A 21,711-nucleotide genomic window follows, 5' to 3' on the forward strand; every position below is an offset into this window, starting at 1 on the left:
CAAAAAGAATTTAGAACAAAATTAGCAGCAAAGATAAAATAGTTACACTGTATAATTTAAAATGATTAGAAGGCAGTCACGTGGCCCAGCAGTCAACTTGCCACTTAGGACATCACATCCATAATGGAGTGCCTGGATTTGATACCCTACTCTGACTTCTGCCTTCAGCTCACTTTGTAGAAGGTAGTGGTGAAGGCTAAAGTATTTGGTTCCTGTCACTCATGTTTTTTAATTAATAAATTAATTTGTCTTGAGATAAGTCATTTCTATCACATGATCTGATGTAGTTCAAAGTTTGATAATGTGTTTTGGGTTCATTGCCAATTTGTTTTTGGTGTCCAGCAACACAAGGTCTACTGCAAATGCTGAAAACATGCTGGAGCTTTGGCTCAAGATATTTCTATTTTTTGTGATTTTGCAGACAAATTTGATTATCTTTGCCTTCTTTCCTCTAAACTTCACCTATTTATCCTCAGATCAGGTTCATTTCCTTTTTTTACAATTTACTGTTGGTGGATACAGTTTTACTCATTTGAGAACATGGTACTTAACTCAATGTATAATTCAGGAGAATTATGACCTCAGAGAAACCTGTAAGAGAAACTAAGAGAAATCACTTTAAGATAAACCTCTATAAGTTCAACAGTAATATTAATGCATGAAATCTTATAATATTGAAATTTGAGGGCCGGCACCATGGCTCAATAGGCTAATCCTCTGCCTGTGGCACTGGCACACTGGGTCCTAGTCCTGGTCGGGGCTCCGGATTCTGTTCCGGTTGCCCCTCTTCCAGGCCAGCTCTCTGCTGTGGCCAGGGAGTGCAGTGGAGGATGGCCCAAGTGCTTGGGCCCTGCACCCCATGGGAGACCAGGAGAAGCACCTGGCTCCTGCCTTCGGATCAGCGCGGTGCGCCGGCCACAGTGGCCATTGGAGGGTGAACCAATGGCAAAGGAAGACCTTTATCTCTGTCTCTCTCTCTCTCTCTCTCACTGTCCACTCTGCCTGATAAAATTAAATTGGAAAATATGTGACAATGCCGGACCCTTAGTGGAAGCTTGTTGTGTGTTTATATATCCCCACCTATCCTAGAATGCCAGCAAAATTCCCCAAATTCTGACTGTGAGTTATCCTTTCTTTTTGAAAACATTAAATGCAACTGTTGAAAAAAACATGGCTTTGTCATCAAAGTGATAATTCAGAGATAACATCTGAGACAATGATGAGACATATAGGTTTTATTTTGTTTTGTTTTGTTTTGGTTTTTTGACAGGCAGAGTGGACAGTGAGAGAGAGAGACAGAAAGGTCTTCTTTTGCCTTTGGTTCACTCTCCAATGGCCGCCGCGGCCGGCGCCCTGCGGCCGGCGCACCACGCTGATCCGATGGCAGGAGCCAGGTACTTCTCACTAAGGGATGAACTTTGAATACCCAGTTTAAAAAGGAAATCTAACAATAACTTTCAAATTATCTTCATAATATTATGTCTCAGTGTGTTTTTGAAATTTATATTCAAACTAATGTCTTTACCACACTACCAAATATTTTTCTCATTCTTACCTATCCTGGAATAGTCTGCACATTTCTGTTCTTTAACATACATTAAATATATGTATAATACATTAAGTGTATTGTATTTTATATGCATATATTATATTATATATAGCATACAGTTTTTCCTTTCCCTCATATTTACTTATTTAAGCTCAGTTCAACTAAATTATTTATTTGAATTGCACAGAATTTTCAAAAACACATTTAACAAATGTTATATTGCTTGTACTATGGGCAATATATATCTTTCAAGTTCTTTACAAGTGTTTGCATGTGTAATAGTTATAGCAGTCCTTTGAAATGAGTACTTATGAGAAGTATATATTAGACTCCCTGAATTTTGCCTTATTTTTATTTTTTTTTTGGAGGGAGAGGCTATTTTCAAAATTCTGAAACAGTTTCCACATTCTTTGAAAATAGAGAACATGTATTTTATTTCTTTAATATTCTCTGCACTACGAAGATCTGTACACTATATTACATTTATATCTAGTAAATATTTGGTGAATAAATATTGAAAGTAATACTCGCATGTGAAAAAAATGAAAACTGCCTTTTTTCTTCAGGAAAAATGTATTTCCAACAATTCTAAAACTTACTGTCCATTCACAAAATTTCTTTACATTACTTATGTGACTCCATAAAGATAAACAAGCATAAATCCAACAGCCATTTTATACATTCTGAAAGTTAAAAAATTGTATTATTATAGAATAGAACTTTTTACCATTTTTTTTGAAGATTTTCTTATTTATTTTATTTGAGAGGCAGAGGTACACAGAGAGAGGGAGAGACAAAAAGAGAGGTCTCCCATGCTCCGGTTCACTCCCCAAATGGCCACAACAACCAGAGCTGGTTTATTCAGAGACGGCCCTGAGAGGGATGCACTACCGGTGAGGGTAAAGCCCTATTCTCTGATCCTTTTTAGGCAGCTGAAGGTCCTGAGTGTGTGGGCATTGGCAGGGCTTCTTTGGCAGGCCTGGGCTAACAGCTGAGGTGGTGCTGAGCTGGTTCAGGAAGAATGCAAGGGGTGGGGAGGTTTCTCAATGCAGGGGGAGGGTGGGGGAAGTTTGGTATGTGCTCTCAGTCACCTAGGCTAGGAACTGAAAAGCAGATCTAGAGCTTTGGTCCTTGCTCACCACTACTTACTGCTAAACTTGATTTTAGAGTATTTGTTTCAGGGCTGGGCATTTATCCTAGTAGTTAAGACACCCATGTCCCACACTGAATTGCCTGGGTTTGAGTCCTAGTTTCCACTTTCTGGTAACAGCTTTCTGCTAATGCAGATCCTGGAAGGCAGAAGTGATGGTTCACACAATGAGTCCCTGCCACCCACATGCGAGTTTTGGCATTCCCAGGTCCCAGGCATGTGGGGAGAGTCAGTGGAAGGGAGCTTGTTCACTTCCTCTTTCTTGCTCTCTATCTCACTCTCACCTCCAGCTCTCAAATAAATGAATAAAAGGAACAGAATGTTCTTTTCAATTATTTTCCACCCCTTACCTACACTTTTCGTTATTAAGATTTCTGCATTAAGATCTAGGGAAGTTTAAATGTTGATGGACTGGAGAAAGAGAACTTTGTTCCCCTCCATGAAATCATTTGTTTAATACTAGGGCTACAGCAGTAAGGTTTGGGTGGGGGTGGTGGTTTTCACACTTGATCTTAGCCAAAAGGCCGAGAAGCGATTGGTGGTGGTGTTCTCTCCATGGTCAAATATTTCTTTTATCTGATAAAACACTAAATAAATGAATCCACACACCTCTTCTTTTTTGACATAAGTGAAATCCTAGTAAAGAGAATAATAATATAGTTGGGGAAAAACTTATTCGTTCATCCACTTAGCAAGCATTGTCTGAGTATCCACTTCTGCCACACACTTGGATGACGTTAAGAATACACTGATGGACAAGGACAGTTTTCTATTCTCAGACAGCTTTAATGATTGTAATAACAGTGATGACAAAATAATTTGCAGGAAACAGAATTAGTATGAAACACAAGATGATAAAATAGAAAGTGTTTTCATTCTCAAGGTATTTTATATTGGATAGTTAAAGAAGGCATCCTTAAAGTAGTTATTTTAAACTGTAATTTGAAATGTTAGAGGGAGTCAGCTATCTGAAAATCAGAGAAAGAGCAATATAGATAGACGAAAGAGCAAGAATAAAATTACAAGGTAGGAAAAAGATGAGAATACACAAGTAACATTAAAAAAAATCAGCACAGATGAAGTATGTGTGATACAGGGGAATGTAAAATAGGATGAGATATGAGAGAGGCGGGTTAAACCACATATGGCCTATAGAACATGAAGAGAGAAGATCCATGCAGGCTATGAGGCGAGAAGCTAAAAGATTCTACTATACTTTAAAAGTCACTCTTGGAATCAGTGCTGTGGCACAGTGGGGTATGCTGCCACTTGTGATGCTGACATCACATATAAGTGCCAGCCTGAGTCCTGGCTTCTCCACTTTCATTCTAGCTCCCTGCTAATGCACCAGGGAAGCCAGTGGAAGATGGTCCAAGTACCTGTGCCCTTGCCACTCACCTGGGAGACCCAGAGCAGCTCCAACTGTTGTGGCCATTTGGGAAGTGAACCCCAGGAGATGGAAGATTCTGTCTCTGTCTTCTCTCTCTCTCTCTCTCTCTCTCTCTCTCCCCCAAACTCTGTCACTCTCCCCATTTCTCTGCAACTCCACCTTTCAAATAAATGAAGTAAATCTTAAAAAAAGAAAGAAGAGCACTCTTGCTTCTGGGAAGAAGACAGAATATAGGAGACTATGAGTGGAGAAAGGAAGATTAGATAGATAAGCTTTATGAGGTTCCAGAATAGAGATGTGTGACTTGGACTAGGATCTAGGCAAGATATATTTTAGTGCCAGATAGTCTGTAGGTTTATAAGTAGATTAGCACTTAAAAATGAGGAAAGTAGAAAAATTAATGAAATAGGCATTTGATGGTGATGCTATTTATTACATTGAGTGAAAATAAGAGGACTTTAATTATTCTTCCACCAGTCCTCATGCTCTCCTTTCATCCTTCCCCAGCCAACCATGTGAGAATTGTTCATTGCAGAACTAGAGGTTCATCATACCTGATGTAAAATTTCATACCTCCATGGCATCCCAAGTGCTCTCCTCCTCCCTACCGTCCCCTTCCACCATGCTTGTGCACCTGATAACTACAATTATTTCCATAGTTAATTAGGGCAACATCTTTATGAAGATTACCCTCATTTTCCCAGGCACAGCCAATAAACCTTTGTTATATTATAGATTTTAACTCATGTAACTTTATTAAACTATATTTGACTAATACTCTAAGTGTTTTCTAAATAAGTGTTTATATATCCACCATTTTGGACTAAGTTGCTTAAAAGTAAATGTCACATTCAATGCTCCAAAAACCTAGCAAACAGTTAACATAATGTCTTAGGTGGCCAAAAGAAGTCCATAACATACAAATTCTAAGTTGTAGATATGACTCACTACGTTACTGTAGTATGGGTTATGTCTTAATTAGTTTACTTTTTAAGATTTATTTATTTATTTGAAAATAAATAAATAAATTTGAAAGAGTTGCATAGACAGAGGAGAGGCAGAGAGAGAGAGAGAGGTCTTCCATCAGAAGGTTCACTCCCCAATTGGCCTCAACGGCCGGAGCTGCGCTGATCCGAAGCCAGGAGCCAGGAGCTTCTTCCAGGTCTCCCATGCGGGTGCAGGGGCCCAAGGACTTGGGCCATCTTCTACTGCTTTCCCAGGCCATAGCAGAGAGCTGAATCAGAAGTGGAGCAGCCAGGCCTCAAACCAGTGCCTATATGGGATGCTGGCACTGTAGGTGGCAGCTTTACGGGCTATGCCACGGCACCAGCCCCAATCAGTTTACTTTTAAAACAAATAAACACTACGTCAGAAATTTTATAGAACTCTCAACTCTAATCTTTGCAGAAAGTTTGTATACCTGAAGATATTAAAGCTTAGAAAGATTGAGTAAATTTTTTCATGATATGGCAAGTTACAAAGGTAGAATCCAATCATAGTTCTGACTACAAGTAAACATTTTCTGTATTATGCCAATGTTTCTCCTAGAATTCTAGAATTGTGAAAACCAATATGACAATTACTAACAGCAATTGTCTACTCAACAGTTAAAATGTGATGAGTATAAATACAGTTGTGTTATAAAATACATTCTGTATTTCCATCAGCATGAAAATAGAGTATAAAAATCAATAATTTTCTAGTAACTTGATGGTGTCAGGTCGTAGATTTAGGTCTTTAATCCATGTTGAGTGGATTTTTGTGTAAGGTGTAAGGTAGGGGTCTTGCTTCATGCTTCTGCACGTGGAAATCCAATTTTCCCAGCACCATTTATTGAATAGACTGTCCTTGCTCCAGGAATTAGTTTTAGATCCTTGATCGAATATAAGTTGGCTGTAGATGTTTGGGTTGATTTCTGGTGTTTCAATTCTGTTCCATTGGTCTATCCATCTGTTTCTGTACCAGTACCATGCTGTTTTAATTACAACTGCCCTGTAGTATGTCCTGAAATCTGGTATTGTGATGCCTCCGGCTTTGTTTTTGTTGTACAAGATTGCTTTAGCTATTCGAGGTCTCTTGTGCCTCCATATAAATTTCAGCACCATTTTTTCCAGATCTGAGAAGAAGGTCTTCGGTATCTTGATTGGTATTGCATTGAATCTGTAAATTGCTTTTGGGAGAATGGACATTTTGATGATATTGATTCTTCCAATCCATGAGCATGGAAGATTTTTCCATTTCTTGGTATCCTCTTCTATTTCTTTCTTTAAGGTTTTGTAATTTTCATCGTAGAGATCTTTAACGTCTTTGGTTAAGTTTATTCCAAGGTATTTGATTGTTTTTGTAGCTATTGTGAATGGGATTGATCTTAGAAGTTCTTCCTCAGCCATGGCATTGTCTGTGTATACAAAGGCTGTTGATTTTTGTGCATTGATTTTATACCCTGCTACTTTGCCAAACTCTTCTATGAGTTCCAATAGTCTCTTAGTAGAGTTCTTTGGGTCCCCTAAATACAGAATCATGTCATCTGCAAAGAGGGATAGTTTGAGTTCTTCCTTCCCAATTTGTATCCCTTTAATTTCTTTTTCTTGCCTAATAGCTCTGGCTAGAACTTCCAGAACTATATTGAATAGCAGTGGTGAGAGTGGGCATCCCTGTCTGGTTCCAGATTTCAGTGGAAATGCTTCCAACTTTTCCCCATTCAATAGGATGTTGGCTGTGGGTTTTTCATAGATTGCTTTGATTGTATTGAGGAATGTTCCTTCCAAACCCAGTTTGCTTAGAGTTTTCATCATGAACGGGTGTTGTATTTTATCAAATGCTTTCTCGGCATCTATTGAGATAATCATATGGTTTTTCTTCTGCAGTCTGTTAATGTGGTGTATCACATTGATTGTCTTGCGCACATTAAACCATCCCTGCATACCAGGGATAAATCCCACTTGGTCTGGGTGGATGATCTTTCTGATGTGTTGTTGCATTCTATTGGCGAGAATTTTATTGAGGATTTTTGCATCTATGTTCATCAGGGATATTGGTCTGTAATTCTCTTTCAGTGCTGCATCTTTCTCTGGCTTAGGAATTAAGGTGATGCTGGCTTCATAGAAAGAATTTGGGAGGACTCCCTCTTCTTCGATTGTTCTGAATAGTTTGAGAAGAATTGGAGTTAGTTCTTCTTTAAACGTCTGGTAGAATTCAGCAGTGAATCCATCTGGTCCTGGGCTTTTCTTTGTTGGGAGGGCCTTTATTACTGTTTCAATTTCTGTCTCAGTTATGGATCTGTTTAGGTTTTCGATGTCTTCCTGGTTCAATTTAGGCAGGTTGCATGTGTCCAGGAATCTATCCATTTCTGATAGGTTTCCCTGTTTGCTGGCATACAAGTCCTTGTAGTAATTTCTGATGATTCTTTTTATTTCTGTGGTGTCTGTTGTTACATTTCCTTTTTCATCTCTGATTTTATTGATTTGGGTCTTTTCTCTTCTTTTTTTAGTTAGTTGGGCCAATGGGGTGTCAATTTTGTTTATTTTTTCAAAAAACCAGCTCTTCGTTTGGCTGATTTTTTGTAATGTTTTTCTTGATTCAATCCTGTTGATTTCTTCTCTGATTTTAATGATTTCTCTTCTCCTACTAGATTTGGGTCTGATTTGCTGTAGGTTTTCTAGATCCTTGAGGTGAATTGAAAGCTCATCTATTTGGTGTCTTTCCAATTTCTTGATGTAGGCACCTATTGATATAAACTTTCCTCTTAACACTGCTTTTGCTGTGTCCCATAAGTTTTGGTATGTTGTGCTGTTATCCTCATTTACTTCCAGAAAGTTTTTGATTTCTCTTTTGATTTCTTCTATGACCCATTGTTCATTCAGGAGCATGTTGTTCAATCTCCATGTGTTTGCGTATGCTCTAGGGATTCCTGAGTTACTAATTTCCAACTTCATTCCTTTATGGTCTGAGAAGCTGCATGGTATGATTCTAATTCTTTTGAATTTGCTCAGACTTGCTTTATGGCCTAGTATGTGGTCAATCCTAGAGAAGCTTCCATGTACTGCTGAGAAGAATGTGAAATCTTTAGCTGTAGGATTGAAAGTTCTGTATATATCTGTTAGATCCATTTGGGCTATGGTGTCGTTTAAATCTACTGTATCCTTGTTGATCTTCTGACTGGATGATCTGTCTATTTAGAGAACATTGGAGAAACCCTTCAAGATATTGGCACAGGCAAAGAATTTCTGGAAAAGACCCGGGAGGCACAGGCAGTCAAAGCCAAAATCAACTATTGGGATTGCCTCAAATTGAGAAGTTTCTGTACTGCAAAAGAAACAGTCAGGAGAGTGAAGAGACAACCGACAGAATGGGAAAAAATATTTGCAAACTATGCAACAGATAAAGGGTTAATAACCAGAATCTACAAAGAGATCAAGAAACTCCACAAAAACAAAACCAACAACCCACTTAAGAGATGGGCCAAGGACCTCAATAGACATTTTTCAAAAGAGGAAATCCAAATGGCCAACAGGCACATGAAAAAATGTTCAAGGTCATTAGCAATCAGGGAAATGCAAATCAAAACCACAATGAGGTTTCACCTCACCCCGGTTAGAATGGCTCACATGCAGAAATCTACCAACAACAGATGCTGGCGAGGATGTGGGGAAAAAGGGACACTAACCCACTGTTGGTGGGAATGCAAGCTGGTCAAGCCACTATGGAAGTCAGTCTGGAGATTCCTCAGAAACCTGAAGATAACCCTACCGTTCGACCCAGCCATCCCACTCCTTGGAATTTACCCAAAGGAATTTAAATTGGCAAACAAAAAAGCGGTCTGCACCCTAATGTTTATTGCAGCTCAATTCACAATAGCCAAGACCTGGAACCAACCTAAATGCCCATCAACGATAGACTGGATAAAGAAATTATGGGATATGTACTCTTTAGAATACTATACCGCAGTAAGAAACAACGAAATCCAGTCATTTGCAGCAAAATGGAGGAATCTGGAACACATCATGCTGAGTGAAATAAGCCAGTCCCAAAGGGACAAATACCATATGTTCTCCCTGATCGGTGACGACTGACTGAACACCAAGAGGGAAACCTGTTGGAGTGAGGTGGACACTATGGGAAATGGTGGCTTGATCAGCATAGCCCTGACTGTTAATGAACAACTTAATACATTATCCCTCTTAGTAGTTTTTTTTATCTGTTCTTCTTAATATGACTGGTTTAGATCTGTAATTGATGCACAGTTATTCTTAAGTGTTGAAAATTAACTGAAATGTGATCGCTGTTGAACATGGTGGTGGGAATGGGAGAGGGAAGAGATGTATAATTTGGGACATGCTCAGGCTGACTTGCCCCAAGTGGTGGAGTTGGAAGCATACCAGGGGATTCCAATTCAATCCCATCGAGGTGGCATGTACCAATGCCATCTCACTGTTCCAGGTGATCAGTTTCAGTTCACAGTTGGTCATGGTGAAGGGACTGGGAGTCAAAGGGAACACATAGACAAGTCTAGTACCTGCTAACGCTAACCGATGGAGTAAATAAAGGGGAGAGTGATCCAACATGGGAAGTGAGATACTCAGCAGACTCATAGAATGGCAGATGTCCTAAATAGCACTCTGGCCTCAGAATCAGCCCTAAAGGCATTCGGAGCTGGCTGAAAAGCTCATGAGAGTATTTCAGGCATGGAAAGCCAAGACACTCTGGCAAAAGATCTCTGCGAGTGAGATCCCAGTGGAAAGAACAGGTCATCAAAGAAGGAGGTACCTTTCTCTGAAGGGAGGAGAGAACCTCCACTTTGACTATGACCTTGTCTAAACAAGATAAGAGTCGGAGAACTCAGAGGGCTTCCATAGCCTTGGAAACTCATGACTGGAGCATAGGGAGATTACTGATGCCATAGACAGGAGTGTCAATTGGTAAAGTCAACAACAGGAGTCACTGTGCACTTACTCCTCATGTAGGATCTCTATCCTTAATGTGCTGTACATTGAGATTTAATGCTATAACGAGTACTCAAACAATATATTTCACTTTGTGTTTCTATGGGGGTGCAAACTGTCGAAATCCTTACTTAATGCATACTAAACTGATCCTCTGTAAAAAAAAAAAAAAAAAAAAAAAAAAAAAAAAAAAAGAAATTATCAATTCCCAACTTGACTCTCACTGGGATTAAACATGACAATAGGTCTGATCTGATTTCATCATCATTTAAAAAAATCATCTATTATTTTTCACTTTATGTTTCTGTGTGGGAGCAAACTGTTGAAATCCATACTTAATGTATACTAAGCTGATCTTCTGTATATTAAGATAATCGAAAATGAATCATGATGTGAATGGAAGGGGAGAGGGAGTGGGAAAGGGGAGGGTTGTGGGTGGGAGGGACGGTATGGGGGGGAAGCCATTGTAATCCATAAGTCGTACTTTGGAAAATTATATGCATTAAATAAAAGTTAAAAAAAAAAATAAAAATAAAAAAAAAAAACAAAAAAAAAAAAAAAAAAAAAAAAAAAAAAAAAAAAAAAAAAAAAAAAAAAATCAATAATTTTATGCTGCTTAGATGCCAAAATTTTATTTTGTGGTACGTTATATTAAATAAAAATTATTAACTTCAATTTTCCTTGTTTCTATTTCCTTCTTTTAATATCACAAAAATATTAAATTACATGTGAGATTTACATTTTATTTCTAGTAGAGCTATTTGAAAGGTTATGCTCACCCCACACATACACATACAAAAACAAATAAAAATAATGAAGTGAAGAATATGATCAATGTTTTAAAAGAGTTATGAGTAATACATGTCAGGAGTTAATTAAGAAGAAAAATCCTTTCTGACAGTTGGGAGTGTGTGAAGAAAAAATGGACTTCAAGAAAGGATCTTTTTGCTTTTTTAGAGCCATAAGCTAGTTGGGGTGAGCCATGAGACTTAAAGTAGGACTGGGGACAATAAAGTCAGGGGGAAAGGACGGATTTTCTTCTGAAAGCTGTAAGAAGCTACTGAAGGTATTTGTTTGATAGGAAAGTAATTTGGTTACAACTTTTGGAGTTTTTCAAGTGGATCAGAATACAAAGAGAACTGAGATAGAAGCACTAGAAACATTCTGCATTAGGAACCTGATAAGTAACTAAAAATCTGGGATAGAATCTATCACTAAGAAAGCTAAAAGAGTATGTACATTGTCATAATAAGGTCTTCCCAATGAATACATTTCCCAGTATGCATACATGTGTGGACATAGACTAAGAGATTGCCTTGGGAGTTGTTCAGTCCAATGGATATCTGAAAATAAAACACAAGCAGAAGTTTGATGGATTTGTACAAGGGAATTGATCTGATGTAGGTAAGTATTAAAATATGAGTAGGAGAGAAGGCTGTTTTGACAGTGAGTGAAATAGGGTGATGCTGTAAAGAGTTGGCAGTTAGAGTGAAGCATAATGTGTACTTCATTCTTGACTCAAGTTTCCAGATGCTGCATTCTAATGGTAAAAAATGTGACCTCAGGGTTGGAGCTGTGGTGTAGTGGGTAAAGCCACCACCTGCAGTGTTGGCATCCCTGTTGGAATCCCAGCTGATCCACTTCTGATCCAGCTCTCTGGTATGGCCTGGGAAAGCAGTAGAAGATGGAATAAGTCGTTGGGCCCTTGCATCCACGTGGGAGACCTGGAAGAAGCTCTGGGTCCTGGCTTTAGATTGGCACACTTCCAGCCAGTGTGGTCATTTGGGGAGTGAACAGTGGGTGGAAGACCTTTCTCTCTCTCTCTCCCCCCACCCCGCCTCTGCCTCTGCCCTGCCTCTGTAACTCTGCCTTTCAAATAAATAAATCTTTTTTAAAAAAAAGTGACCTCAGGAGACAGAAAAACTATAATTTAAATCCTTACCTTTCCATTTGTTAGCTTTGTGACTCTGGAAAGTAACTTCTCTACAGCAAGTTTATCCATGCATTAGAAAAAATAATGCATTTGATTTTTGAAAGTTTGTGGAAACCTGTATTATGAAAACATACATCAATTTAGGACTCTATTGCACCAAAATAAACGTACCTATTAATTCTAATTTTTCATAGACTTTTTGAAGAGCCCCCTCACATGTATCTTATAGAATTGCTATCCTGACTAAACAAATTAATTCAAATAAAACTTTTATCATGGATACTTTTATCTAAGTATCAATATTCTCATATTTGATTGCTATAATCTTCTGATTACTGTATTGGTATTTTTCCTACTGTTATTATTAAACTGCCCTAAGCATGTTCTCTTCTCACATTCACTCAACGAAGTTATCACTTGGCCATTCTGTCTTTCCATTCCAGTCTTCCCATCTTCTAATAATACTTTCTACTTTAAACAATATTTTCATATCCCTCAGAAGAACAGGTCTTGGAGGGAGGAAGAAATCATCAATGATTTCCACCTCCATTTTTGCCTCCCTCTCTCCATACTCTCCTCTCTCCCTCCCTCTTTCTTACTCTCTTTATAACTTCTGGCATCACACTTCTGGCATCTAAGCAATATCCTCATTTTACAAATTTGAGTGTGTGGCATAGAAAAGCTATTTAAATTGACTAAGCTTTCTTCACTAGTCCTAATTGAAACTATTGTAATGCTTGTGTTTCTGATACTAATACTCTTTAATTTCAATGACATTCTACTGATTATAGTGGTACTAAGAAGCTATTTCTTAGAAAGAAAATGAAGGGATAAAAATTTGTTAGCTTTTTTTGAAACACAACATTAGAAAACCAGAGGCTACACACATGATAAGGACTCAAAAATGGTAGTAAAAATGCTAAATGAATAGAATTCTAAATAAAATCATTGCAGAGGCAGAAGAAGCAGGAGTGGTTTGTTTGGTGTATTAGAGAAGAAAGAGGCAAATGCCTGTAAGTTAAAAGTATGAGCTGGTTGCTTTTTCCTATTTAAGAATGCTAATGATTGGATTGGGCTACCAAAGGGTAATGGTTTAGTTAAAGAGGTAACGGTTAATGTAAACACTATTTGTGGCAATGACTAGGTCTGTGAGCATTTGATGGCTTCAAATAACATGGGAATATTTATTTAGAGATTTTCTCTAATAGTAAAATTTCCTAAAACTGCTGAAGTTTAAGGATATCAACATTTTATATGATGCTGTGCTTTTAGGAATGTGGTCATTTTCCTTAACGTGGTCAATAGCCAGCCGTTCAGTAACTGGTGGGATAATGGTAGCCATCAAGTGGCTTTTGGAAGAGGAAACACAGCATTCATTGTCTTTAACAATGATGACTGGTAAGTAGATATCAATTAAAAATAATAGTTTAAACTTATATATTGTTGGTTTATTCTGTTCACTTCCTGCTCTTTTGTTTTCTTATATCTGAGAAAAAATTTAGTCAGCAATTTAAGAAAACCCAGATATCAGAATAGGAAGAAAAAAGACGATGGCTCTTCTTCCTTTATTCTCCCATTTTATAATGGCTTTCTCTTGCAAATAAATTTTATTGTGGACATCATTGCGAAATCATGTGCTTATACAATATATATCAAATCTATACATACTTACACACAGACACACACACTCTACAAAATACATAATGTAGTTAATATATGCTTGTAAAATCTCATACAGTAATGATTTTTTTATCATGGAAATGTATTATCTTAATACTAGAATATCTTTTTCCTCCACTATTCCTAAATCTGTTTGCTACACTTTCTTCATTTTTCTATGAAAAATAATAATATAACATATGTAAGAAATATGTGCCCATGACTAATTATTTGGCTCAGGAGATTGTTAGTATTTAGTTCTGAAATTTCTTGTTGTTGGCCTTTTCATTTGTGATCCTTGAATCCTCTGCTTCTAACACAGGGATTTCTTCACATACAGAAACACAGCTCGAAAGCCTTCTTTGCCAGCAGCTGAAATGCCTCAGTCCAAGGCCAACTTCTACCCATTACTAGATAAATCTATCCTAAATTGTATTTTAGTAGCCAATAAATAAATAGTCAAATAGTTCTCCTTTTCACCATGGCTAGTTGTTTAATTTCTGCCACTTATGGAATGAAGAACTGAAATAAATTTACTCAGGACAGCTTTATAACACAGATTAGGCCCTTTCTCACAGAAATGCTACATCATGGCTTTCTCCACACAAGTTATTTTTAGACTCTTGGACCAATAAGACAGCTTTTAACTGAAATAATCCCATTTAAATTCTTAAAAGTGATCAATATTTTGTTAAATTCAGAAAAGGACAAATTTAAATATTTATGTTTACCTCAGGTGTCACTCTTGCCGAAGCATGACAGTTCCTTCATATCTTCACTGATATTATTCAACCTTCATTTATTTAGAAATATTCACTACTGACCAGGAAGTTGCTGGTTCTTTTCTAAGGTGATCTTTGGTCCTGAGGAAGGTTTTCACATACATCGGAGAGAGCTTTGTGATTGGGTTTTTTTCTTATTGAAACTTTGACTGCTTAGAGGTTTACAGCACAAAGTTAATCTCTTTATTTGCTTGAGAGATGGTCTGTATTCTGCATTTAATTATATTGAATTTAAGTTAAATGTTAAATTTCATACTACAGATAATTATTTTCCACTTTGAAAACTGGTCTTTCTGGTGGCACATATTTTGATGTCATTTCTGGAGAAAAAATTGGTAACAATTGCACAAGAATTAAAGTCTATGTTTCTAGTGATGACAATGCTCATTTTTCAGTTAGCAAATCTGCTGAAGATCCGCTAATTGCAATTTATGTTGATTCAACATTATAAAATTCAAATACTTCTAAGAGAACAATGACGAAGTGTGTTTCTTTTCTTGTAGATACCTTCATTCTTAAAATTCAATCATTTTTTAGGAAAAGCTGTAAGCAACCAATTTGAAAAATTTAGAAAATTATAAAAAACATATTTTTACAATTATAAGATAATTAAATTCAAAATGTTGTTATGTTTTGGAAGATTCACTTGAACATCTTTGACAAAGGAATTTATAAGTATTCAGAAAGGCAGATACATTTTTTTGTCCAACTAAGTGTCTCTAATTTCTTTATGTTCTTAGTTCTTCCAGAGTGTACCTATCAGTTAGGGAAACTGTTTTAATGATAATTGTCAAACAAAAACACATCACTTGTACCATTTTCTCTTTTAAAAGCACTTTTTCAGTTAATAGAGCTAAAAAATAAAAGAAATCTAAATTCCACAATCTATGATTCTTAATTATATTCAGATTACAGGACTTTTATTCTTTCTCTGTATGATTTCCTCTTTTTTATCTTCTTTATGGCTTTGAATTGCTGTTGTATGGCTTTCTGTCCCTCTTCTTTGTCTCTATTCATGTTTATTTAGAACTTTCATGACACCAACTGCTCTGGGTTTTCCCCAATTCTCTTACTATTCATTCTCCTTCATTTTTTTTTTATAATTTTTTTTTGGACAGGCAAAGCTAGATAGTGAGAGAGACAGACAGAGAGAAAGGTCTTCCTTCGTTCGTTCACCCCCCCAAATGGCCGCTACGGCCAGTGCGCTGCACTGATCTGAAGCCAGGAGCCAGGTGCTTCTCCTGGTCTCCCATGTGGGTGCAGGCCCAAGCACTTGGGCCATCCTCCACTGCCTTCCCAGGCTATAGCAGAGAGCTGGACTGGAAGAGGAGCAACTGGGACAGAACCAGTACCCCAACCAGGACTAGAACCTGGGGTGCTGGCAACGCAGAAGGAGGATTAGCCTAGTGAGCCGCAGTGCAGGCCACTCCTTCATTTTGACATAAAATACCGAATTTGTTGTGACTCTCATTCAGATCTTATAACACTCAGTTGTTTTTCTTATACTTAAAGTGAAAATACAAGCCAAAATTTGAAAATTCTCTTTTCTTTCAACCTACAAATTTATGTTCATACTGTAAGGATAAGTCACTGTGCCTTGAGTACCACTTCAGAGCCCCACATCTTGGGCTGTAGTTTCTATTATCTTCATGAGTTCAATGAAACAGAACACACACACACATACACACAACACGACCACACCACACAAAATTGAATGAAGAAGCTTAATTACATTTATACAGCAAAGGACAACAGAATCGTATCAAATTCATAATGAGCCAGCCTCCCAAGGCTCAGGACTGACGAAGTGCCATTTTCTTTTGTCCCACTTGCTACACTACTGAAGGACCCCAGAAAGCAGGTGGCCCTAGATTTTTATAACCTGGAAGTCGTGTTGTTGACTTGACTAAAGTGTTGATGGGCATCCTGTTCTTGGAGAGGCAAGAACAGAGCCTAGGTCGTCAGTTCTTCCTTCTCTCAGTCCAAGTATCTGTTCTCATTCTCGGTCATTAACCTTCAAATAGCATCTTGTCTTCTGAAGTAACTTCTTTTGAGACACATTTCATCTTAACTTGCTCGCTGAGGTTTTTTTTTACTATATCTTTCTATTCAGTATTTCTCTTTCACTCTCTCAGATGACCAACACAATAGAATCAACCTGTAGCTAGTTGCATGGCTCAGGGGGATTGGCCTGGCTGTATTTACATATTTGACAAATAATTTTTATATAGTGTTCAAAATTATTCTGAAAGATTAACACATTTCACTCTCATCATAATACCACAAAATTAAAACTGATGACTGAGGCAGACAGAAGTGAAGTAACATGCTCAAGATCGTATAGTGAAAGATCTGAGTTCTGTCTTGAAGTCAATGATGTTAAGATTTAACACAAATTATAACACACATTAGCACAGTATGCCCTTTCTGGAAAACCTCCACACTCAAAATTTTTCAAGTGTGTTCCAAATCACCAAATCAGTTCTAGAAATCTCCACTTCCCCTCATATAATATAAGTGGTCATCTGAAGGAACTCTTAACCAAGGGTCTTGAAGGGGCCACTGAATACAATTCAGAGATCCAGGAATTTGGATGATGAAAAGGAGTATCTCACTAAGATCCAAAAGAAATTTAGTATTTCTTTAATATATTAATATATGATAGAAATCATGGTGACATTAGCAGAATGCATAATTTTGGTACCACTGGAAAATACAGTTAATATCACATTCTAGCATTTTCAGATCTCTAAAGTTATTGTTGAGAGTCATAAGTATATGAGATCATCTGTTAAATTCTTTTCTCTAATGCTTTAAAACTCAAATACTTATATTGCTGTCACATTTTAAGTTACTTTGGTAGCTTTGTTTCAATAAGTTAATCTCAATTTTACTTCATGTATTTTATTTTATGTATTAAATCCATTATTTCGAGGAAAAAATACATAGTCTTCCCTAGAAAAGCCGATATGCTTCATCACACACACACACAAAACCAATACTCCAAATACTTAGTCTCCCATTTCTATCCAATCTAATTGGATCTATGAGGATGACACATGGATACTTGGCTGAAATTCTACTTTCTCTTTCACACAGAATCATATATCAATATTTTGCTAACTTTGCTTGATTACCCTACCAAAATCTAATTCCTAATAAGAAAATATATCATCTACTGCAATAATTCTCCTGTTGTTTAGACTAAAAATCTTGAAATGTCCTTGATTCTTTACCTAAGTTTTCAATTCAAACCAAGATAGTTTCTGTATCTTCCTATTGCACTACCAGTATTACATGTATTATTCCTTTGTTTCCATTCCAGACATTCCCACACTAATTTCTGTCATGTTGTTTCTCTCCTGCTTTCTATCTTCCAAGTCCTTTCTTTTCTGATGCTGGTTCACATCAATTCCAGAACTGCTAGTTACTGCTATAGCAACACAGGCCCTTCACAGATCCTTTTGTAGACACACACTGCTTTCTTTCAGAAAAATTGCAAGCTAAAATGCAAAAATCTACACATGTATTACAAAAAAAAAATTTGTATTATCCTATTTCCAAGTGATATTTTTATCAAGCCTTTTTTTTAATCAAGCCTTTTAAGAGGAATTGATGTTTATAGTCTCCTGCAGTTTTTTAATGTACACCTTGTATCTTTCATGATTGTTTGGATCACTAACTTAATTACAACAGAATAACATGCTTTGTATAACTATCAACCCATTTTTAAAGGTGCAGTTTTTCTAGTTGTTAGTATTGCAAATACAGATTGAGTATTCTCTATTCAAAATGCTTGGGTAATCGAGGCATTTGCCATTATCAATAAATAAGCCAATCAGTACATCTTCATCCCATAGCAGGATGCCTAGATTTAAGTAATGTCTCTGATCCTATTTCTTCAAGCTTCCTATGATGCCCACTCTGGAGTGGCAGGAGGGCAACAAGTGATGGCTCAAGCAGTTGATTCCTTGTCACCCAGATGGGAGACCTACATTGAGTTTCTACCTCCAGGCTTTGACCTGGCCAGGGCCTTGCTATTTTTGTAGGCATTTAGGGAGTGAAACAGTAGACAGGAGGTCTGTTTTATTCTCCATCCTTCTGTCTTTCAAATAGATGCATTAAATAGATTTTTTAAAACCAAAGTGCATTAGACCAGAAGTGACTCAGATATCATAATTTCAGTAATATTCATACATACATAATGTGATATCTTGAGGGTGGAACTCAAGTCTAAACATGAAATTTATTTATGTTTTTAAAGCATCTCATACACATAGCTTGAAGGTAATTTATACAGTATTTTTGATAATTGTATACTCGAAACAAAGTCTTACAGTGTAGAATTTTCCACTTGTAGTAGGCATTATGTTGATGATCAAAAGATTTTGATATTTACCACTTTGAATTTTTGGATGAAGAATGCATAATCACTTTTGAGCATATATTTATAATTATCTTTCCACAATCTCCATTGGTAGAAATCTGGCTCAAAAGTCAATGTTTTGGTCTTCCTGCCTCCCTCCATGTGCTCTAGCTGGATAGTAAACCCTATAGCATTATATCAAACTTCACCCAGTATCCTCTCTCTATGCTTAGTAAGTATAGAAACTTTATGTTTCTGGAACAGAGATTAGTAATCTTTCAGTGCCAACTGGATATTGCCTTTCTTGAGTTTCATACCTGAATATAAGACAAAGAAAAAATCCCAAAGAAACTTCCAGGAAAGGCAAAAACTGGTGTTCTTCATTTAAATAATTGTATGTTAAACTCAAACTTAATGTATACATAATGTTATGCCCAGATCTAACCTTGTGAAAAAAACAAGGTTAATCAGGACAGAGAGATAAACCTTGGATCTTTCCTACCTCGTAGGATGTTTGTTATTTATAACACATACGTACATACACACTCATAAGACAATTAATGACTACATGTGATCAAAGAGTTTCTCCCACAAGTGTTAAGATGTTCGATGTTCTTTTCCCTCTAAAAGGTCAAAAGATTGCATTGCAACTTAACACTCCAGAGAGAAACAGAGAGAAAGACAAGTGCTAGAGAGGTGTAAAACAAGGGCGCATTTAGGAAGAACAGTGGACTATAATATCATTATTTTGAAGACAACACAAATTAGAAGAAAGAAAATCTCTTTTCGTTTTTATAACTCTTACACTCCTGTAACAGTTAAATGTTCTAAGACTAACAGTTTTTTTAAAGATTCATTTATTTACTTGAAAGCCAAAGTTACACAGAGAGATAAGAGGCAAAGAGAGAGAGAGAGGTCTTCCATCCACTGGTTCACTCCCCAGATGACTGTGCCAATCCGAAGTCAGGAGCCAGGAGCTTCTTCCAGGTCTCCCAAGTGGGTGCAGGGGCCCAAGGACTTGGGCCATCTTCTACTGCTTTCCCAGGCCATAGCAGAGAGCTGGATTGGAAGTGGAGCAGACAGGTCTTGAACCGGCACCCATATGGGATGCTGGAACTCCAGGCCAGGGCGTTAACCTGCTACGTCACAATACCAGCCCCAGATTACAGATTATGTAAATAAATTTAATAAAGATTTGCTTAAATACTAGGAAATTGCAGTCAAGGAAGCTGAAAAATATATAATTATTAAAATGTATTGAGATTTTATTTCATAATGCATTTTTAATCATTTTATTTTTGGAGAAATCAATGAATAATCATTTCAAATGTTCTTATAAAGAACTTGAAATTTTGATATTGATTTTGGGTAATGCACACCAAATACTGTTTTATTAACTTTTCTATTTGTGTGTATTACGCAGTCACGGGTATATTACACAACGTATTGTACCAGTTATTATTAATAACTTTCATTGTTATTTTTCTACCTAAGTATGAGTGAGTATTAGATCACTAAAATATATTATCTGTGGATAGTTTCAGTCCCTATAACAAACTATATTAGTTAAAAACATTCTAAAATGATTTTGGTATAATTTGATAAGGTATTAGAGTAGTAAAAAATAATGAATAAGGCCAAATATTTCTCTGAAAATGGCAAATGAATGAAGTGAAACTTCAAAGTCAAATTGGTAGATTCTATATTAAAGACAGAACGCAGGCTCAGGATAATATCTTTGAGAACAAATGGTTTTTGGAGGAAGAATTTAGGAGGTGAAAACTATGCAGTACATGGTGTATAAAGGTAATGGAGGAAGAACAAAATGGGTAACACTGTACCAAAGTGAAGTGTGATTGAAGTGAAACTTCAGAGAAAAATGCTCAATAAGTATACATCCCACAAGATACCTATGACTTTAGTAACATTCTGATGAAACCTTTAGTTTTTATAAACTTGGAAGGATTTCAGTGTATTGGTTCTACTATGTGTCCTAGTTTCTTGCTGAATTTGTTGTTTGTTTAATTTTAGTTTTTTTTCTTGAACCGTGTCATTTTTCCCTTGTAATACTCACTGATTCAAATTGGTTAGTACTAATGCCAAATATGTTGCATTGCTCTAAATAATATAAAGACAACTACTAAATGAGCAATGTAGAATTTGTTTTACTATCACAAAAACTTTTATGAGTAGCGGGACTTGCAGGTCCATGAATTATAGAAAAACTCAAAACATCATGGTTATTCCAGTTATGTACTCAATTCTCTAAATTCAGACTGGACATATCATACTCTCATACTTCTCATACTCTCTCATACATTTCTACTTCTCATATTTCTAAACTTAGGACACCTCTGTCAACACCACCCTCCTGATGAAGATGATGGGAAGAAAGGTTGCTAACATTTCTTGGGAATCTAAGGTATTATCTTCCACTTCTTGTCCTTATGAAATGGTTAGGTATGATCGCTATAGGGGCTGGCACTGTGTCGTAGTTGGTAACGCCTCCCGCCTGCAGTGCCAACATCTCATATGGGCACAGGTTCGAGACCCAGCTGCTCCACTTCCAATCCAGCTCTTTGCAATGGCCTGGGGAAGCAGTGGAAGATGGTTCAAGTCCTTGGAACCCTGCATCTGCGTGGGAAACCCCAGGAAGCTGCTGACTCCTGGCGCTATTGCAGCCCAATTGGGGAGTGAACCAGTGGATGGAAGACTTTACTCTCTCTCTCTCTGTCTCTCCTTCTCTCTGAGCGTAACTCTGACTTTCAAATAAACAACCAAATCTTTTTTTTAAAAATGACTATATTCAATGAAACATGCCAACAACCAGGAAACGCATAATGTTCAAATTCCAATATTGATGGTTGACAGGTATACCTTCCTTTTTTTAAGATTTATTTATTTATTTGAAAGTCAAAGTTACACAGAGAGAGTGGAGAG

The 21,711-nt window shown here is 36.9% G+C and overlaps 1 long non-coding RNA gene across 1 annotated transcript in view; it reads left to right on the forward strand.

Moving 5' to 3' along the window:
• Positions 1–21,209, forward strand: part of LOC103350106 (uncharacterized) — a 271,720-nt gene extending 250,511 nt beyond the window's left edge. The window contains exons 5-6 of the long non-coding RNA XR_016237148.1: positions 13,237–13,362; positions 21,119–21,209. This is a non-coding gene — a long non-coding RNA (uncharacterized LOC103350106). The remainder of the gene's footprint in view (positions 1–13,236; positions 13,363–21,118) is intronic.
• The last annotated feature ends 502 nt before the right edge of the window (positions 21,210–21,711 follow it).

This window comes from Oryctolagus cuniculus, chromosome 7 (assembly GCF_051225735.1).
Source record: "Oryctolagus cuniculus isolate XC-2025 breed Fujian yellow rabbit chromosome 7, ASM5122573v1, whole genome shotgun sequence".
In the NCBI taxonomy this organism is placed as follows: Eukaryota; Metazoa; Chordata; class Mammalia; order Lagomorpha; family Leporidae; genus Oryctolagus; species Oryctolagus cuniculus.